The sequence below is a fragment of the Bicyclus anynana genome, chromosome 20, assembly GCF_947172395.1.
Source record: "Bicyclus anynana chromosome 20, ilBicAnyn1.1, whole genome shotgun sequence".
NCBI classification, from domain to species: domain Eukaryota; kingdom Metazoa; phylum Arthropoda; class Insecta; order Lepidoptera; family Nymphalidae; genus Bicyclus; species Bicyclus anynana.
This window is the reverse complement of record NC_069102.1, coordinates 3445760-3467006: the sequence shown is the minus strand read 5'-3', so window position 1 is coordinate 3467006 and position 21247 is coordinate 3445760. Positions and strand designations below refer to the sequence as shown.

Sequence of the window (21247 nt, the reverse complement as noted above, 5' to 3'; positions counted from 1 at the left end):
AAGGGGTGTGGATTTTCATCGGAACATCCTCAAGGCGGTATGTCTTTGCCGGTATGGTGGTAACTAGCCACAGCCGAAGCCTCCCACCAGCCAGACCTGGACCTATTAAGAAAATCTCAAAACGGGGTTGGAACCCAGGACCTCCGTCTTGTAAATCCGCCGTGCATGCTACTGCGCCACAGAGGCTGTCAAATAAAGGTTGGCCGGCTAATCTACTCGTATTCACAACAAGTTCTTCGTGGCCATGTTAGTCATTCCACACATTTTTTAATAAGAGTTTCGTTACCAATCAGTTACACAACATAAATTAGTAGGTCAATCAAAAATAGAATAGTGTCGTAATAAATTACTAAGGACGAGTTCTCAGCTAGTGTTAAATGCTAAAATTAGCAGCAGCTAGCGAGTGGGTATATGTCTAATAGGTGAGGTACCACTTAGTTCGGGATCCGTAGAACATTTTTTACAACTGATTAAAATGTTTTTCAGGTAGCATGGGTGCCTACTTAACTGAAAAGTTGAAGGTGCATGCCCCGGACCGGAATCGAACGCACGCCCTTCGAATCGAAGGCAGTGGTCATATCCACTGGGCTATCACGGCTCTCAATATAATTAAAGACAGTAAACTAAAGTTTTATTTATTTCAGAAATGAGAATGAGATTAAATTGAAATGTTTCATTATACGAAATCGTGGTTTCTAATGATAAAAGACCGGTGCATACGGTCATTAACATCGCCATGACAGCGAAATTGGAACGACGCGGCGTGACAGTCAACGATTTTATACTAGATAGATATGCTAGACATGCCTACAAGATCGCCGCAAAAAGTGATCCGAATTTAACTACTCCACTGAGCACACACATGCACAATTTTGTTTTTACTTACATTATATATTTATGTATCAGTCCATAGTCTTTAAGTGGTCTGTTCACCTATACAACTTTCAGGCTTACTGGACCTGTGGACGTAGCGGGGAGGTCTTGTATTTAATGCGGACTTGGCACGACATAACAAAATAACATATAAATTGCTGGGACATAGTAAATACTCCATTTTTAAAAACAAAGTATGGTACGAAAAGAAATGTATCAAAAAACCCTTCTTGCACTCGGGTAAAAACATGAAACAGTTTTATTTATGTACAGATATGAATAAAAATTAAAAATATTTATTAGAGCAATCTTTTATGAACTTTTTGGAAACGGGGAAGGCATTTCGGTATGGTGCTAATATTGCACACTTGCGAAACTCTTTTCGCCTTTTTGTGGCAGCTTGTGTAGAATCGCATGTCAGCCTAAGTTGATCATAGGAACCTTCACACCTTTTTCTAGTCAGTTTACTGCCTAGAGATCACTACCAGTCCACAGACCAAATGTGGTCTGTGTGAAAAAAAAGCATTTCAGTAAGTAAATATATTTTACACCACATATTTATTCATTTAAACCCTTATTACAGCTATTTTTAGCAATAACTCACCTGGACTTGTGGGTCATTCCCACTGGACGTGGACTGTTAACCTAGTTTTTACACTTCCTAAACACACACCTCGGCATTGTAGTCAATATTTTGGTTGGTAGGTACTATTAGTTTAATTTATTTTCGTTGTTTACTATGCGACTAAATGAAACAAAAAGACAACTAGCCACTGGCATGTCTAATAGTATAAAATCTTTGGTGACATTAAAGTGGTTTGTTGAATGTTGAGATATGCGAGATAAGGTACTGTTACCTTCGTAATGACGAGGTAGATGGCAGATATTAAAACATAATAATAACACATTAAGTAATGTGTACCTAATACCACTTGAGAAGACATTCATCACTGTTCTGTTTGTTCAACTTCACTTCATAGTTTCTTGCTATCGTACTAGGTTGAGCCAAACGTTTAAGCTCTAAGTTTTGGTCGCAAAAAAAATCATTTTAGCGTTGCATATTTTAATATAGGTAGACTAAAGTAATGTTTTAGTGCTGTAGCAAAACCAATCTGGTTGCAACGTGAATTTTATTTGGAAAATTTCCATTGTAGCACCTACCTACCTACTACATAGTACTTACGTGTTCACTATCAACCCATATTCGGCTCACTGCTGAGCTGAAGACTCCTCTCAGAATGAGAGCGGTTAGGCCAATAGTCCACCACGCTGGTCCAATGCGGATTAATCCAAATTATTAATTCTCTGGTACGCAGGTTTCCTCAATTTTTTTTCCTTCGCCATTTGAGACACGTGATATTTTATTTCACAAAATACACATAACTGAAAAGTTAGAGGTGCATGCCCTAGACCGGTTTGAACCCACACCCTACGGAATCGGAGGCAGAGGTGTTAGCTACTGGGTTATCACGGCTATAGAGGAGTAGGCAGTAGTTATTGTTGATCGCGTTGAAATGTTGTTCCTTCGGAAAAAATACAGCGGCAACGTATATTTAGTTGGTTACATGCATTGTGGCAGTGTAGTCGTCGTAACCGCTACTTGATTTTTATGATAAGGCTTATCATTTTGAATTTTGTAAAAAGAATACCTATTTCTTTCCTAAATAATCTATCTGTGCTCAACTGTCAGATTTGAGATTTGACATTTGAGATTTGTTATCTCTGTCTGTGGCAGCAGCAGGCAGCTTTCGCTTTGGCATTAGCTTTTATTAAAACTTCTCTTCTCGTCAAAAATTATAATTTTAATAATTCCGCTATGTTCTGTTTATATCGACGTGTGTGAATAAAAAGTGAAACGATAAACTGAAATTAATTTAACTTCCTTTTGTTTCTGGATGAGGTTACAAGATTGTCAAAATTGTCAGTACGATGTTTTGATTCCATTTCCAAATTTAAAAATAAATCAATGTGATAAATATTTTCATTTTACGACACAAATAATTAAAATCTTGATAAATACGGACTGTAGTACGGGACAATTGGAATAATTGATAAAAAACGGTGTGCGTTTAATTTATAATATTGTGTTACAATCTGAATTCGTAATACAGTAGTTTTTAGTGTTGTGTGATTAATAACAAAGATAAAAGTGAACTCGATACGAAAGTCTGGTTTTAAAATAGCTGTGAAAAGTTCATATATATTTGCTGCATCGATACGTATGGACAGGAAGGAACAAACACATAAAGGTAAGTGAAAGTTGCACTTCATATATTTATTACTTGTACAAATATTTATCTATACATGGTTTAAATAAAATATTATAACCGCTTCTTTACATTTCCAGATCCCATCCACATCCCAAAGTCCTTTGAATTCTGAAAAATAGAAAAATCAGTTTTTGGAAGATTTAAACAGTGACCTACATAAAATATTTTTTATAAATACTATACTCATGGCCACAGATTATAGACGATACAGAGTTAGTCTTTACAAGCAGCGTGGTGAAGCCTGTGAAACCCTTAAAAAAGTCACGCAACTCCTTGACGGCAGCATATACAAACTTTTTTCATAATTTGTATTTCAAAATTTAAAACTATCAACTACTACTAAACTAAACTAATTACCAATAAAAATATACTCCATCTTATTTCTTTAGTTTTTGTGAACAGTTTTTAAAATATTTAAAAAATTGTTGTACTGACTCGAGAATGTATTTGTTTTTGAATTTTGTATTTAGAGCGGCTATGACACTGTTGTGTTCCGTGCGCTCTATCTGACTGTAATTCTTAATCTGTGCTCATGGTATAGAAATAATTTTATGACTACTTAATTGAAAAAATAAACAATGCTTTCACTCTATTATATTTTACAAGGGCACCATAATCTAAGTATAAAAAAAATATTATCAATGATTAATTGTTTTTTGCTCACAGACATAGATAAAAATTAAATGAATTATGAAAGATAACACAGTTATTTGTAAAAACTTTGTATTTTCTTAGAAATATTTGATAATTTGTTATTAAATATATAGAAGTTATCCTCATTCCTGACTGTTTATCTTCAAGATTTATGTAGTGTAGCACGCCTGATAAGATTTGATTGTGTTGGTAGAAAATTAAGCAATGACTAATCATATTGTATGCTATTTTATTAAAAACCACTTATTATGTGTACAAGAAAACCAATTGTGGTGTAAGTTGCAGTTTGGTTAAGCTTAATTTCATTATGGTAATTCTATTGATAAATAAAAAAGTTTTTTTTTATATTAATAGAATTAATAAATAAAAAAACTGTAAAGTCCAATTAGGACTCGCTCAGGTATGGTTCTGTACCAATATCTTTATACATGGCAAAAATCATTGGATCCCCTTTACATAATAATTTTATTTTGATAATATAAAATATTTATTTGTTTTTAAAATGAATAATTTAACTCAATATTTTGTTGATATTTCAAGCATCTATATTTTGCTGTTATCAATATGGAGCAAAAGCTAGCAAATAAAATTATGTTTTTCAGTATTTGATGTTATAGTAGCAATAAAAATATATCATCTGTGATAGTTTCAACTGTCTGACTATAATGGTTCATGAGACACACATACAGTGACAGATGGACGGACAACTGAGTCTAAGTAATAGGGTCCCATTTTATTTACCTGTTGCACATGGAACCCTAATAAATGGCTAAGTTATTCTAGTAGTTAGACCAATAGGGGGTATAGCACTATTAAAATATCATTAGAACCACATTTGGGTATTTGAAAATTTAATACTGAAAATATTTCAGTACAAAGAATACCACCAGAAAAAAAACAAATTATATGTATAGAAAACAAATGGTTGTGGGTTCAATTTCCTTCTGGACTATAGTTGTCATATTGATGATAACATTTTGACTATTCTGATAGTCTGTGGCACAGGAATTAATTATCTTATTATCATCTCCATATACTTTTATACAGGGGTTCCCGAGTCTGATGTATTATGAGTATCTGTTGGGCATTCCTCTTTTGAAGAATACAGAAAAGCATAGTATTTCATAGTCAGATCCAGCTAATGAAATCCAACACGGTACTGTAGAGCAGATTCATAGAGTATGCAGAACTATTAGAGATACTTTTGAACATAAAGAATATTGCTCCTCCGCATTTCTAGATGTACAGCAAGCCTTCGACAGGGTATGGCACACAGGGCTGTTATTCAAAATCAAAACACTGTTACCTCATACTTTTTATGGACTTATTGAGTCGTATCTCAGCGATAGAATATTCCAAGTAAAAGAAGATGAATTTACCTCCAAGTTCTATCCAATCAGAGCTGGTGTCCCGCAAGGCTCTGTGTTGGGTCCAATACTGTACACGATTTTCACAAGCGATCTACCCCAAGGTAATGACGTTATCGTAGCAACCTTTGCAGATGACACTGCTGTGCTAGCTCGTAACAAATGTCCTGAAAAAGCGTCAGAAATCCTGCAACGTAGCTTACATGAAATCGAAAAATGGCTGACTAAATGGAAAATAAAAGCAAGCGCCAATAAATCGGTTCATGTGACATTCACACTTCGTAGAGGAAACTGCCCTCCAGTGTTTCTACGCAACAATCAGCTCCCACAAAGCGACAACGTCAAATACCTAGGCATGCACCTGGATAGAAGGCTAACTTGGAAAAAACACATTCAAACCAAGAGGGATGAGATCTACTACCGATATAGACGATTGTATTGGATGCTCGCTCGGAACTCCAGGCTGTCCTTGGAAAACAAGCTTCTTGTCTATAAGACAATAGTTAAACCAATATGGATGTATGGAATCCAGCTGTGGGGATCTGCATGCGAGTCCAACATTACCATTATTCAAAGAGCTCAGAATTATGTATTGAAGCAAGTGTCAAACGCGCCTTGGTTTCTGAAAATACCAGAAATTCACGAGTATCTACAAATGCCAACAGTGAAAGAAGAAATAAAATCTAGTAACAACAACTACAAAGCTAGACTCAGAAACCATCCGAACCACCTGGCTGTTCAATTAACAATACCACAGGCGATACGGCGATTGAAAAGACGGCATATACTTGATTAAAAGCCATATATGACACTTACATGGAGCTGCTCCCGCTGGGGAATGTTGCTTCTAATCGCCAAATTTTTCTACAACAGCTCTGCTCATAGTCTGCCGACTGATTGCATAAGATAAACAGAACAAAAAAAAAAAAAAAAAAAGATCCAGCTAATGATTCCTAGCCACACGCTAGTTAGTTCAATGACTAATCTATATGTCTCTACTAATATTGTAAAGAGGAAAGATTTATTGTTTGCTTGTTGTTTACATTAAAGGCTCTGAAACTACAGAACCTATTTGAAAAATTCACTGTTAGGAAACTACGCTATCCCCGGTTGCTATAGGCTATATTTTATCCCAGTATTCCTACGGAAACAGGCTCTATGTGTTTGAAACTGCATGGCGTCTGCTGGTGAATATATATATAAATTAGCAGTATGAATATTAATAAGAATCACAAGAAGGTACACATATTAATGGAATCCAAATATTTACAATTCCTGAACAAAAAAAAGTGCCTTATGTTTTTATTTTTTTTTTATCACAATAACTGGATTACCTACTTACCTAAATTAATATAATAAGGAAAAAAAAAAAAATAATTATTATTATATACGATAATTGGGTTTGGTTAAAACCCAATTATTAAAACCAACAATACCTACAAAAATAGTTTCTTAATCAAATATGTAACAGACGAGTGGCACCTTGCCTGCCTTCCTCTGAATCCAAGTCTATGGGTTCTATTTAAAAAAGTAGCTCAGTTTTAGGGTTGTAGTATGTAGAAACATTACTCCTCATGATATCCCATAGAAAATATAGAAAAATTATGTTTTATACTTGAGAGTCTGGACTTGAAACCTGCTTGCTACTTTCAACCACAGTCCATACTCCTCCTTAATTGGCTATTTATATAAAAAAAAATGTATTAGGTATTTACCATGTTTATTTTTCATGTGCTGTGCTGTGTGTGCTGATCTTTTAGCCTTAATACAATGAGGGATCTCTTAAATCCTACTAATATTATAAACGCGAAAGTTTGTATGGATTTTTGTTTGGATGTTTGTTACTCTTTAACGGCGCAACTACTGAACCGATTTGGTTGAAATTTAGTATGGAAATAGATTTTACTCTGGTTTAACACATAAGCTACTTTTCATCTCGGAAAAATCCATGGTTCCTAAGGGATTTGTGAAAAACTAAATTTTACGAACGAAGTCGCGATCGTCCGCTAGTGTGATGTAAAAAGGTAAATGTATGCTCTGTTCTAATAGTAAGAACATAACACAAAAGATGAGCAAGATTTGTAGACACGCTCGATAGCTTCACACTCGTGCTAAAGATAATATCACGAGACGAACTTGAAAGCGTGGGACACTCAAGTAGGCAGAGAAAATGACGACATCACGATATAGGCCTATGATGTCAAGGTTTAACTTTATTACATTAATTTATTTATAGCGATAACATTGTGAGTTTATCAAAAACCAACTTTTTTATCGTATTGCCACTGTGCATGCCATAGATTTGTGAATCGAATAATGATTCAATCAGTAGCTGGGTATAAAAGTTACACGTTTGCAATCAATTCCTTTTGTTGACAATAGTAGTTCCATATAAATTATAAACGCTTAACGGCATTTTCACACTGGCCTGTTATGTTGCGCGCGAATTCAAAGCGAAACGAAAAGTGCGTTTGCTTCACTTTTATCAAATAGTGCAAACGCCTTATAGGAAATGAAATATGACACTGAATATATAGAACTTTTCCGGGAAAGTACTCACAGAATATTTGTGCCATGGTCGCTGTTTCAGTCTGAAAAGCTGTTAGGAGAGACGGTAGTGCCTTCGCCGAGTCTTTCGGCTCGGCTGGTGCACGGCTTTACTTACCATCCTTTTCTTTCCTTTCCTTTCAAGCCATACTATCTACTCTTAAATCTATCTTTGAAGTAGTTTTCCACCATACAGGTACCTACTATTTAGTGACAAGTAGTTGTATAGTAAAATTGAAAATTCACGACGCGCTAGGGCGGACCCGCACGCATGTGCTTTTTGACGGCAGCGCACGGTGAAAGGTGCGCACAAAAACGTAACGCTGTCATTCGTTCATCGAATTTTACTGCCCAAATATTTTTCCGGGGGCTATATATGAAAAATCGATTTATAACAAGTGAACTCCAAAAACGTTTATTTGAAACTTATGTCATACATCACATGTCTAAATAAGCACGATTAGTAGTGTGATGCCTCAACCACCTTCAACATGGAATTTCAAAACTCAAGTAGTAGAAGCAGTAGTTTTATTAATGGAATTACTGCATGGCGCCCCCAATCTAGGCTATTTATATTTCTGATCAGGCTGTACATAAGGACTAACTCTTACATGCTGCTTTGACTTTTGGTATAGACAATGTAAATGATAACCCTTTCCCGTAGGCGAGTAAAAAACGAAGGTCATTGAAATAGATGTCGACGTCAAAGAGAATTGTACTATTTGTGCAATCGATTGAATGCAAATAGTTTATTTCATTGTAACGTAACCGCTGTATTTCAAATAAGCGCAGTGAACCGTAGCGTTGAGCAACATCAACAAATAGATGGCGTGTGAAGCAGGAAGAACGCTTCGCGAGTTCACGGATCCAGTGACCAATATCGGATAGGTTTTTTTTTCTCTTCTCTTTGGCTTTGCACAGATAAGCCAATGTCAAGTAGCATATAGTTTCAACCACTTTTTTGTTCAATGTAAATTCTGGCTTATGCTGTAATTTTTTATATTAAAAAAAATACTGCTTATGCTCAAATTATTTTAATCTTTTTCTTATACCATGACTAGTTCTTGTTTACTTGGGGATCATGAGATCTAGCATCATAAGTATAGCCTAACAAGATAAATAAAAAACCTTAAATAAGTATCATGTTTGGGAAAATAGTCACTAATTTCTTCCAGTTTCTAAGCAATCAACACCAATCCAGGATTTTTGTTTTAGTGGTTAGGCTGTAAAAACGTTTGACAAAATAGCGTCACACGGCGATGACGTCATCTAGTAAATCTTTGACAAGGTTGGGGTATTTTGCTATTGGCTGTTAGCAGTGGATCAAAATTCAATTAAATTAACATTACAAGTGTCTAATAATACGCACATATCCTGCTTTACTGTACGTATTAGGTATATAAATAGGTTACACAATCAGTGGCATACAAAAACTTATCCTTGAATGACTAACTTGCCAATTAAAGTAACTGCAACACGTAACTATTTGGACAATCTACAAAAACCTTACCTAACTGCTGATTGTGTACCTACCTCAGGTTCTTTAAATATTTTAATGAAGTATTAGTTTGTACCTACTATTATGTGGGTTCTGTGTCCAAAGCCAGAGATATTTTATAACGACACCCCTAGATTTTATACTATTAGATATGTCACTAGCGCATCGCAACTGCGGACAAACAAACAAAAGCACAAACTTCTGCGGGCAAAGTTAATAAAATTACAATACTTTGTACGTAATATCGCGTTGTGTGTTCAGGAAGTGTAAAAACTAAAGGTATTTATATTCATAAATATATATAATGTAAGTAAATACGAAATTGTGTCTGACGATGTGATGTTGTGATGTGCGGTGACGTTGTAGGCACGTAAAATGTCTATAGTAGAAAATCTTTAACTTCACCCCTTTCAAATTAGAAATCTACCATTAGTGACCACAGAGTTCAGAGTTAATCGTGATCTTGCTCATGCAACAGCTGAGCGAAACTTTTAGTTTTGCTATTTATTTATTATTTCTTCATCATTATTAAAAAAAATATTATTGTTAGGCGTAACTAAAGGTCTTTATCGTTTTCTATGTTATGTGGTCGTAACGATCCCATAGGTTACTTTTTTCAAATAGGTTGTTAAAACACATTATGAACCGACATTCGGCTCACTGCTGAGCTCGAGTCTCCTCTCAGAATGAGAGGGGTTAGGACAATAGTCCACCACGCTGGCTCAATGCGGATTGGCAGACTTCACACACGCAGAGAATTATGAAAATTCTCTGGTATGCAGACACGCGATATTTAATTTCTTAAAATGCATACAACTGGAAAAGTTGGAGGTGCATGCCCCCGACCGGATTCGAACCCACACCCTCCGGAATCGGAGGCAGAGGTCATATCCACTGGGCTATCACAGCTCCAGGTTGTTAAATATTCACATATTTTTATTTGTTGCGTGTTACAAACTAATTCTATACATATATAAATATACGTAGGTATGACCGTTATTACTTATATAATCGGATTCTCGTTACCGCTCCACATACCATTAGAGCGATAAGAAAAAATAATTATTACGGTAGTTTCACAGCTTGACAGGTGTGGAAAACGTTATTATTGGCATGGCAATAAATCATTTTACATTTATTTACAAAAACAATAAAAGTAACCTAGATTATTAAAAAGGCCAGCTTGACTTTTTGTTTCGCTTGCTTGATATCTTCGACCCACCTAGTGGGGGTCGATCAACACTGCGCTTTTCGGTGCAAGGTCGCCATTCAGCACCTTAGGACCCCAACGTGAATACATAATTACATACCAATTATACAATATTATAAAGAGGTAAAGTCTGTGGAATCTGTTGAACCGACTTTGAAAATTCTTGTACCAATAGAAAGTCAAATTATTAATGAGTGTCACAGACTATATTTTATCTCCGCATTCTTACGGGAACGGGAACTACGGGGGTGAAACCGCAGGGCGGAGTCGGCTAGGTTGATATAAAATACTTTGCATCCTGATCCTAGTGGCAGTTTGATACTGTGACGATCACGGTAACGTAAACGCGAATTTCCAAGGAATTGAAACAGCGCCATCTTGTGGCACTACTGCACAACTGTTTCAATTCCAGATAAATTCGCATTGACGTTGTCGCGATAGTAACAGTATGAAAACATTGAAACTCCCACTAGACACACAGATAAAAAGGTGAAAGTCGTCTTATATTCGGATCGACTACGTGTGAGGGTCACCCAACACTGCGCTTGCGGTGCGCGGTCGCCATTCGCACCTTGGGACCCCAAACCAATAAGGAATACAAAGAATCTGGTCGTAATTCAAATCACATGTCTATTCCCTATTGAGTCTACTATCTTAGACTAATCATTCATACAAGGGCTAAGTTGTCATTGAATACTGTTAACAATCAGAAATTGTTTGCTCGTTTGTGTTTAAATCACTGCATTTGCTCTCATCACAGTGTGCATTGTTAGTAAATGGGTTTATTATGCAATAAACGTAATCCCACGCGAGATAAAATGAATACCGCGTCGCCACACAATACTCTATTGTGCAATAAATGAGACTTGTTTACCTATTTCTTCGACGAAGAAAACACAAAGATTGTCTATGATTCAATGACGTGTGACGTATGGGTGAGAAAGTTTAAGTAGTTGGCAACACTGACGTATTTTACTCTTGATATAGCTGTAGTCCAGTGAACAAAAATTAAACAGTCAATGCTACGGCTCAATTCAGTTAGGCAAAAAAATGTTTTTTTTTTTTTCAATTTCTATAACAAATATTTAACAATGACTACTAAAAGAAAAAAAAACCAATATATTTATTTCAATCAACAATTAATAAAAAAAACGATTTTAAAAAATAAGAAAAGATTTTGTCCAATTTTTTGTTTTAAATCGCATTAAAAAAGCGCGTTAACAGATCTAATAATTTAGTCTTAAAATCTCTCAGCATATATTCGATTGTTATTGATTTCATGGTTCTCAATAAACGATGAATTTCTAAATTGTGTTTTTTCGTACAATTTCTCACTTTAACTAAAAATTAGTCATACTCAACACAAGTACTTACATCAAATACATAAGAAATTGAAATATTGGTTAAAAATACAAATTGTTTGTCGGTAAACAGACCCAAAACCGAAACACGGTCTAAATCTAAAGGGTCTACATCTAAAGGGTCTGAAAAGTTTAGGAACCTTTGTTCTAAATTCTACGACTTTAACCACTTTTTAAACCCCGACGCAAAAAGGGGTGTGTTATAAGGGTGACGTCGATGTCTGTCTGCCTATCTGACTGTGTGTGTGTGTGTGTGTGTGTGTGTGTGTGTGTGTGTGTATGTGAGTGTCTGAGGCATCGTAGCTCTCAACCGATTTCGATGATTTTTAACCGACTTCAAAGAAGGTGGAGGTTTACAATTCGAGTCTATGATTTTTTTTAATTTGAAAGACGCAGTTTTCTTGTGGTAGTTCTTCAGTTTCTTAGCTACGTTTGGCTAATATCTCTCCAGAAGTGTAAGAGTTTCAGCTCTTTTCTACATATTGTTTACTTAAACATGACCGATAACGATAGTACAGTACCTATTACGGAAAATAACCATTAACTTTTTGAATGTTATCACTGAATAAAACTAGAGTAACAAACGGAAGCGAGAATATGTTCAGATATGATGATAAAATACGTAAACAGCTGTAATTGTGTGTTTTGGTCATTTACAATATTATTATCAGTGTTATTTTTTTAGAATATGTATTATATGTTTTCGGTAACTATTTCTTTTTAGGGTTCCGCACGTACGTAGTACAAAACCGAAACCCTTATAATATAACCGGAACCCTTATAATTATCACTCGCGCACATTTTAATGTATGTCTGTTTTCTTCGAATGTACCAAACCAATCCAGTTTAAATTTGGTACACATATCAATTGGTGTGACCCAAATACAGAGACGAATCGCGAATAGTCAATTTTATTTATAGCTTTATTATTACATTTAGACTTTTGCCAATATAACTTAACGAAAGCTAAAAAATAATTACAACCAACTAACAACAATCATCAAAAATCGGATTTTTATTTTTCATAAAAAATAAGCTTTTTGCAATTACGGTTTTTTATTCTCCGAGTAGATAAAGTAGCGTTGTACTGGGGAAAGTTTTTTTTTTAAATCGGATAGTTACATTACCTTCCGTCATTATTTTTTTTTCGACTGTTGGAAATACAAGTAAACCAGAAACAAGATTTATTAACATTATGAAAAACATATTCAAGCTATTCTAGCCTTACACAATCATAACAAACAAATATTATCTGTTTATAATATTATAATAGATACAGATAGTAGATTTCTATTTTATTATGGTATAGATTTATTTCTACTGTCTATTATAATTTTTTATGTGCTGTTTAGTATCCAGTCACGATTTCAACATAACACGATCATAAAATAAGGGGCTAATTCCGTCATAATAATCCGTTATACGCAAATAATAACAAGGCGTGACTTTACGAACGAGTAAATAACTATTCTAAGCAAATAGCCTTTATTTCCTTGACTTTTTTCGGTTTGTATAAATAACTGTTAGACAAAGAGCCTGTTTTAGTCAGACATAATATCATTCATTTTATGAAAACGGAAAGTTAGTCAGCCTATGCGTAAATGTATTACAAGCGGACGCCTACGGCTTTGTCCGCCCTTAGACCTCCTTAATCCGGCCCTCTCGCAAAATCCGTTCAAAACGAACCTCTACTATTTATACTATCATCGTTATCAACCCGTATTCGGCTCACTCCAGAGCTAGAGCCTCCTCTCAGAATCAGAGGGGTTAGGCCAATAGTCCACCACGCTGGCCCAATGCGGATTGGCAGACTTCACACACGCAGAGAATTAAGAAAATTCTCTGGTATGCAGGTTTCCTCACGATGTTTTCCTTCAAGCTGTTTTTGAGATTTCGTGATGATTGCTCCTCCCGTGGTAACCTAGTATACCCGTGTAGTCCTTCCCGTGGAAGAATAGTATATATATAGAAGTATTAAGTAAAGAGCAACTAAACCGCTTCGTACGCGTCCGAGGAATTTCGATGACGTAGCGGTGCAGATATCTTCGATGCCTAGCAGTCCTGTGGTAGAATGGCGAAGGTGGCACAAGATCGAACAATTCCTGAGCGCACTCCCCGAAATATATTTTGTAGGGGGTAGTCTACCCCCTCTCATTCTCAGTCTCACTCGTGCTATATTCGTGACGGCCTCCGCGGCGCAGTGGTATGCGCGGTGAATTTACAAGACGGAGGTCCTGGGTTCGATCCCCGGCTGGGCAGATTGAGATTTTCTTAATTTGTCCAGGTCTGGCTGGTGGGAGGCTTCGGCCGTGGCTAGTTACCACCCTACCGGCAAAGACGTACCGCCAAGCGATTTAGCGTTCCGGTACGATGTCGTGTAGAAACCGAAAGGGGTGTGGATTTTCATCCTCCTCCTAACAAGTTAGTCCGCTTCCACCTTAGACTGCATCATCACTTACCATCAGGTGAGATTGTAGTCAAGGGCTAACTTGTAAGTAATAAAAAAAAAAAAAAAAAAAAAAATATTATAAGTATGTATTCCTTGTTAGTTATTACCATTACCATCAGGGATTCCTTTGTAAACAAGTTAAAAGGCATGAGTGTATTTCTAAACGTGGCCAATTAAAAGCAGCTCAGCTCAGTCCCAATTGATTGTAATTACTGCGGATAATGGTGTAATTGCGCCGACCGACCTTAGTTCGGGACCTAAGACATCTTCACTTAAGGGAACCAATGACATTTATACCCGTTTAATGGAAGTATAGCAAGGTTAAGCGGTACTTGACGCCCACGCAATTGCTTACTATTTACCAGGCTCAGAACCGAATAAGTATGTACCTACTGCATTGACCTTAGAGATGGAATCGCTCTTTGATTATATCATCATCAACAGCCGATGGACGTCCACTGCTGTACATAGGCCTCTTGCATGGACTTCCAAACAAAACGGTCTCGAGCCGCGAGCTTTCTCCGCAACCCACTTGATGTCCTCGGTACACCTAGTGGAGGGTCGACCAATACTGCACTTTCCGGTGCGGGGTCGCCATTCCAGCACCTTGGGACACCAACGCATTGGTGATGCCGATGGACGTTGCAATGTCTATCGGCTCTTCACTCTTCTTCTCACTATGTGGCCTGCCCATTGCCACTTCAGCTTCGTGACTCGCTGAGCTATAGTTCTTCATTAGTTCTTCTACGGATCTTCTTATTTCTGATTCGATCACGCAGAGAACCCCCAAGCATAGCTCGATCCATCGCCCGCTGAGTGACTTTTAGCCTTTTTATGAGGGCCACAGTTAGCGACCAAGTCTCGAATCCGTAAGTCATCACTGGCAACACGCACTGTTTGAAGGCTTTCGTCTTCAGACACTGAGGAATTTTCGACTAAATTATGATCCCGATAGATATCAACTCGTTAAATTAGACTCGATTAATTGCAGCAAAAGAGAATTGGTGATAAACCGATGACCCAGTCAAAATTGCAAACTTTGCACCACTGCAGGGACTGGGAAATCAATATTCATTTATTTCAAGTAGACTTAGTTTACAATCACTTATGAAATGTCAAGTTTAACTATTCGCAAGAACTCTACCACCGAATCGGAAGGCAGGTTCTGCTGAGAAGAGCTGACAAGAAACTATAGTTGTTCTTTTATTTTTACAAATTACAAATACAGGGTCTAGTCTAATCTTCTGGCAAATAGAAGACTAGACTAGACCCTGTATTTATAAATAGTACATGCTATAAAAAATGTATGAATATAGTGACCATAAATACGTGGTTTACTCGGGCAATTTACGAAATAATTATTACAATTACAAGGATATAGATGGAGCATTATGAAGTTACTTCATTAAAATTCTGCAATTATTTTAAAAATGTTGTTTCAAATTGCTCCATATAATTATATTCCATATTGATCAATGTCGTAAATTTTTAACCGACTTCAAAAAGGAGGAGGTTCTCATTCTCAAGTTGACCGGTATCTTTTATGTATGTACATCCATTACTCGAAGACGCCTGAACCGATTTGAAAAATTGTTTTTTTGCTTTAAAGGGTATACTCACCATATTGTTCCATATTCATCAAGCCAGGATCTGATGATGGAAACTCGAGAAATCGAGGGAAACTTTCAAAAATTATATGGATGACTAGTGTGTTCGTAAATTTTTTGGTTAAGGTGTTTAAAGCACTACAATTTCATGAGGGTTTGGAATCTATCTGATGATGGAGCCAAAATACAGATGAGGGAACTCCTCAACGATTAATTTGTATTGATGAGAACTTTCCACCTAGATGGGTTATGACTGTCATTAGGGGTCTGGTGATAAAGACGAAGGACAGTTAAGGGAACTCCTCGTCGACTTGGGAATTTTCGAATTTAAGGAGGGGAAGGAATAATAGGGTGTTCATATTTTACACTAAAAGTGGAAAAATAATAAAATTGTAATAAAAAATACAATATTTTTTTTGACGTGACTAATTGCACACTCGAAAAAAGATGACGTCATGCGTCATGGCCTCGCTCCTAACTTTTCTTACACGAAAAAAAGACGGTATATTCTGGTCTATGAAGATTATTAAACAGTATTTTAGAAAAACTAACATTTTCTTTTGAAAAATGCAACCATTCCAACAGTATTTTCTTAATACGTTGTCACGTTCAACTATCGTCAGTACACCGACTTTACCGACAGCCGATTTTTTTATTAAAATTTTATCTCAGTACTTATACCCATGTCGCGAGGTTGTTTGCCAGTGTATGGAACATGTCAAAAACTACTCGCTAAAATAAATTGCTAGTGTACTAATGTATTGCCTACTTTTTCTAAATTGATCCATATTACCCCATGTTCCTCAAATGGTGTGTTACATTGAGTAACTTCTGTGACATTGATGTTTCACGTAAGTATTGAAGTTAATTGTTTCTTGTAATCGTAACGTGATAACAAACAAATAATGCCTGGCATTGAGCGTTTTTAATTGCCCGTGTAATTGCACCGTCAATTCAGACGTTTTACCGTCATTTCAATCGGTCATTTCTTACTACTGATTAATGATTACTATCGACGATATTTCTTCTTTTTACACGCTATATATTAGCTTCACTAGTAATTATGTATGTAAGAAAATCTTGGAATCTTAATTTGACCTACTTCCCGGTTTTCGGTTAGAATAAAATTTTGCACACGCTCTGAGTTCTGATGACAGAACATGACTAGCTGAAAAACGTCATTACAAATCCAATATGGCGGCCTTCCCAAGATGGCGGACTGGCTGGTTGAAATCCACCCCCATGATATGGATATGAAATGAAAGGGTTTACTATCAGGAATACGAAAAAATAGTCACGTGACTTAAATCCAATATTTGTAATTTTTAGTGGGTGTTAAAGCGTGTTTTTTTTTTGTTTTTTTAACTATTTAAAGTTATTATTAATTTCATTTATGACTGCATTAAAATATAGGGTTTTAGCATTTCGTAATTCAACTCGTACCATACGTATACCATAATTCAAAAATTCAAATTCAAAATTCATTTATTTCAATTAGGCTTAGTTTACAAGCACTTTTGAAAGGTCAGGATTATGTAATAATTTAATTTAATCTAATGGTGGTAATAATATTCGAAAACTTGAAATTAAAGTTACGAGGATTCCAAAGAGCCTTGGTCCGAGAAGAGCCCATTCGTAGTCGTATAGTAGGTATGTATTCTGCAGTTTTCTTATAGACTACCAACGATATATTATACTAGAGATAGGTCACGAGCGCATCAAACCTGATGCGGACGTGTATCTTAATTTAATAAAGTCGCATATTAAACAACGATAGTTAGGAAATTACATCTACATAAATATAGTAAACACAAAATTGTGCATGTGTGCGCTCTGTGGAGTAGCTAAATTCGGATCACTTATTGCGGTGATTTTGTAGGCCCATAACATATCTAAAGTATAAAATATCGTTGTGGACTACGGATTGTAATTTTCGTTAAATGCAGTTTTATCAGAAAATGTTTTGCATTTGTCTTGAAAAAAATATAGTCACATAGCGCAAATTGGCATTACGTTGGTGTACAGTGAATACAGATTAAAGCAAAATTATGTACTTATCTAATTATGCATTAAAATCTATATATTATGTATGTATGTAACCTTAACATGCTCAGGTTATCATAAAATTCACCTCTACATAATGACGTTATTATCACAATAATATAATCGTTATCATTAAAAAAAATGCTGTGTAACCAAATAGATTAGATTATTGCAGTCTTGCATAATTTTAATTTAAGATAAAAAATGCAAAGATAAGATAAATAGCAAACGCTATCACGTCATTTGCTTTTATTATCTTTGAAAAGCGTCTGGGACGCCATCTATCCGCATTCCAGAGCGGTGTAATGTTGGTTTGTCCTGGGAAGCGCGGAGTAGAAACAAGTTAAGCCTTCTTTCGCTAGATGGCTCTGACTAAATAATTTGTAAAACAACAAATTAGGAGAGAGAGCTCAATTAATTAATAGACTAATAACTAACTTCCGTGACTTCGTCAGCCGTTACACTCCTGACCTTTCTAAACAGACTGTCATACATCTTTCCCTTTAAATTGTTGATTTCCAAAAAATCTTTCATAGAAACAAAATGCTGTTAAAATTTTGAGCATACCAAGTTTCCGTAGTTTCAGTGGGAAAATACTCACTCATGATATTATGATAGCTTCTGCGGTGATGGTAACTAATGAATATATAGTATATACATTAAACATATTATTAAATATATAATATATGCAATAAATACTAGGTATTACAATCCAGACACAAAAACAATTCACTAAATGATATTCTATTTGTGGGAATCGAAGTCGCGGTTATAGTATGCTGACTACCCACTGCATAAAGCTGCCTTCTAATGAAGATTTAACAAGTTCAATTTAAAAATCTTTTAACATGTTAAATTTAAAACGGCAAATAACTATCGATCTCCTATTAAAAAGTGGATGCACAATCAGCGACCAAAAACCGTCCCAATCAATGAGTGCCAAACACAACTTCTTGGCACTCAATTCAAGTATCCGCATTTGCAAATTCAATCTTAAACTCAATTCTTAAGGTTGAATTTGCTCTGAATTTGGGATTTATTGAGTATTGGACAATATTTAAAGGCCTTTAGGTATAATTTTCTTTACCAATAATTTTAAAACTGTCAAAGCAAAATTGGCCAGATTTTAAGTGAAAATTTCTACATGATTGTGCGTCCTTTTATGTCCTGTTATGCGCCGAATAACGAGTACTAAAATTTTTTTCAACCGAGTACTCGGCCGAGTAACTCGGTTCAATCAAATTCCCATTTCGCGCGCGTGAACAAGTATTAATTCAATTCAATTCAATTCATAATTGTTTTTTTCAAGTAGGCTTAGTTTACAAGCACTTTTGAAACGTCAAGTTTGACCATTTGTAGTGACTCTACCACCAGCTCAGAAGGCGCAGTCTCCTGTTGAGAAGAGCGACGGGAAACTTAACAGTTGCTCTTTTAAATCTTTTATTTTAATTTTATTTAAATTTAATTGAGATTTCCTAAATGACTAATAAATACTTTTTGATTAAGACTGTTGTTTTAATTATATGTACTTACCTAAATAATGCTTTTCGTATACAAGGTATACTCGGCATTCACCGACCGAGTTATTCGGCCGAGTACGAGTATCAAAAAATCCGCCGAGTACGCCGAGTACCGAGTATCAACCGAGTATTCGGCCCATCTCTAATTTAAACCAACGATATTTTATTCCATAATCAGTGCCTTCTGCCAGAATATGGGAGGTCGAACTTTATTAAGCTTATAGATAAAACTTTGAGTAAAATATAATAATAACTTGAATTACAATTTTCCGGATGAGAAACATTAAATTACTAAAATTCGAATAATTAAATTGGATACACGGATCGAGTACTATCCTATTTTGCTCGTAAAACACCGATCAAACCCATTATCTCGTCGGGGCTTAAATTAAAACATGATATTAATTAATAACGTACGAGTTGTAGACTTTTAACTATTTTGTGTGTCACGTATTTTAAATTATTATAAACTTTAAAATCTTTGAAATAACTGTCATTAAATGTAAATAGAGCCGTGATAGCCCAGTGGATATGACCTCTGCCTCCGATTCCGGAGGGTGTGGGTTCGAATCTGGTCCGGGTCATGCACCTCCAACTTTTCAGTTGTGTGCATTTTAAGGAATTAAATATCACGTGTCTCAAACGGTGAAGAAAAAACATCGTGAGGAAACCTGCATACCAGAGAATTTTCTTCATTCTCTGCGTATGTGAAGTCTGCCAATCCGCATTGGGCCAGCGTGGTGGACTATTGGCCTAACCCCTCTCATTCTGAGAGGAGACTCGAGCTCAGCAGTGAGCCGAATATGGGTTGATGACGACGAGGTAGTACTCAGCAGCATGAGTACTACCTACCTAGCTGAAATCTTTTGGCCTTCAAAGAATATACAATTTCATACGTGTACCTACTAAGTCTCCCATCCGTTATTTAATCTCTTTAAAAAATATCTAGACATATAAATATATATAAGTATGATCTTCACAAATTGTTCTGATTCTTCAAAACTTCGATTAATTAAAAACTGAAAGCTCAACGATTCACAATCCTTAAATAATCCAATACACCCTTGAATAATCTTTTTTTACAGCGAAAGAAGATTAAAAAAATCATTTGAATAATGTAGTCCTCTTTACAGTTATGGCTTACAAAACACATTACCGAGATTAAATTTTTTATAAACCGCCGTTAAATCTCCCTAAATTAATACCATAAAATATGTTTTAAAGCCATGTGATATAAAAAAGCCATTTTACAATATACTCTGTTTTAATTTTTTGCAAACCTGCAAACCCTTTTAATAATACGCGATCTAAACCTCAATTATAAATGTGTAGTGCCATATTTTTCAGTCATTTTATTTCACACTAGCTGACGCCGCGCGGTTTCACCTGTGTGGTTCTCTTTCCCGTAGGAATACGGGGATAATTATAGCCTATAACATTCCTCGATAAATGGGCTATCTAACACTGAAAGAATTTTTCAAATCGGACCAGTAGTTCCTGAGATTAGTGCGTTCAATCAAACAAACAAACTCTTCAGCTTTATAATATTAGTACAAATATAGATAAAGCCCGTTGTATATGATCAAATTGCGTGAAAAATACAACTTAGTGATTCCACGTATTTTTTTTACATATTTTCGTTAACAGCTAAGGCGTCTTTGTTGTAGAATTCAGTTTATTTTTGGAAACAAACATTTTTCCCCTAAGAATCAAGAAATAATAAAAAAAAACATATATCTTAAGAGTGTGCAATATGTAAATTGGTGGTTACAAATGGTTCTGGATCTCAGATTCTGGAAAAGTTAGGAGCCTGATATTTGGGTAAATGATATTTCAAAGTGTTAGCTT

At 35.6% G+C, this 21247-nt stretch overlaps 1 protein-coding gene across 3 annotated transcripts in view; it reads left to right on the top strand.

The window, feature by feature from the left end:
- Positions 1-2426: 2426 nt before the first annotated feature.
- LOC112052876 (probable beta-hexosaminidase fdl) overlaps positions 2427-21247 on the top strand; it is a 118357-nt gene continuing 99536 nt past the window's right edge. For 2 of the 3 annotated variants that reach the window (XM_052887763.1, XM_052887762.1), the window contains exon 1: positions 2433-3122. The gene's annotated coding sequence lies outside the window, so the exon portion shown is untranslated. Of the gene's footprint in view, positions 3123-21247 lie in introns of all 3 variants that reach the window. The other variant, XR_008251883.1, reaches the window with a different exon arrangement.